The following is a 1,544-nucleotide window of genomic DNA, read 5'->3' on the forward strand; positions in this document are numbered from 1 at the left end:
CCAAACCAAAAAGGAATAAAAGACCCGTAGTTCTGGGATCTTCTGACCTGAAGGATTCCACCTTCTTAAAGGTAGCAGAGCTTACCAAACCGTAGGTATGCTTTCATGACAAATATGATATGCACTGGAAAAGAACATACCTGGGGCGAGGCACAGTGGCTCACCCTGTAATCCCAGCACTTTGGGAGGCTGAGGCGGGCAGATCACAAGGTCAGGAGATCGAGACCATCCTGACTAACACGGTGAAAACCCATCTCTACTAAAAATACAAAAAATTAGCCGGACGTGGTGACAGGTGCCTATAGTCCCAGCTACTCAGGAGGCTGAGGCAGGAGAATGGCATGAACCTGGGAGGCAGAGCTTACAGTGAGCCAAAATCGCGCCATTGCACTCCAGCCTGGGCGACAGAAGGAGACTCCTTCTCCAAAAAAAAAAAAAAAAAAAAAAAAAAAAAAAAAAAAAAAAACACATACCTGGAGCATCAGTGTCCTTGTTCTTGCGCAAAGGTAGTCTCAGCCTAGTCTGAGTTGTCATTGGCTAATCCTTAAAACTTGACCAGCAGGCCAGGAGCAGTGGCTCACGCCTGTAATCCCAGCACTTTGAGAGGCCAAGGTGGGCAGATTACCTGAGGTCAGGAGTTGGAGATCAGCCTGGCCAACGTGGCAAAACCCTATTTCAACTAAAAATACAAAAATCAGCTGAGTGTAGTATGCATTCCTGTAATCTCAGCTACTCAGAAGGCTGAATTGCTTGAACCCAGGAGGCAGAAGTTGCAGTGAGCTGAGATTGTGCCACTGCACTCCAGCCTGGGCAACAGAGTGAGACACTGTCTTATTTAAAAATTTTTTTAAAAAAACAACAACTTAAAAACGTGACCAGTTTCAGTGATTCAGCCTAGCGTAAAAAAGAAGTTCCACGCCAGGCACAGTGACTCACACCTGTAATCCCAGTACTTTGAGAGGCCAAGGCAGGAGGATCACTTGAGCCCAGGATGTCGAGGCTACAGTGAGCCATGATTGCACCACTGCACTCCAGCCTGGGTGATAGAGTGAGATCCTGTCTCAAAGAAAAAAAAAAAGTTCCAGAGCTAGAAATACAAATAATAAACATATGAGAATATATTCAACTTCATGATTTTAGGATCGGCCTACATAGCCTAGATAAATGTGAAAAATGTGGGTCTATAAGTCTTGTCTCAACATTTCTATCATATTCATCATCTTTCTCTATAGGAGAAATTTAAGGGCTACAATCTGTTTCTAAGGAGGAGATTTTTAAATCTAAATGGTAGGGCCAGGCGCAGTGGCTCACGCCTGTAATCCCAGCACTTTGAGAGGGCGAGGCCAGCAGATCACTTGAGGTCAGGAGTTCGAGACCAGCCTGGCCAACATGGCGAAACCTCATCTCTACTAAAAATACAAAATAAAAATTAGCCGGGCGTTGTGGTGAGTGCCTGTAATCACAGCTACTCGGGAGGCTGAGGCAGGAGAATCGCTTGAACCCGGGAGGCGGAGGTTGCAGTGTGCAGAGATCGTGCCGCTACA

The sequence above is a fragment of the Macaca fascicularis genome, chromosome 12 (genome assembly GCF_037993035.2).
Source record: "Macaca fascicularis isolate 582-1 chromosome 12, T2T-MFA8v1.1".
Classification (NCBI taxonomy): domain Eukaryota; kingdom Metazoa; phylum Chordata; class Mammalia; order Primates; family Cercopithecidae; genus Macaca; species Macaca fascicularis.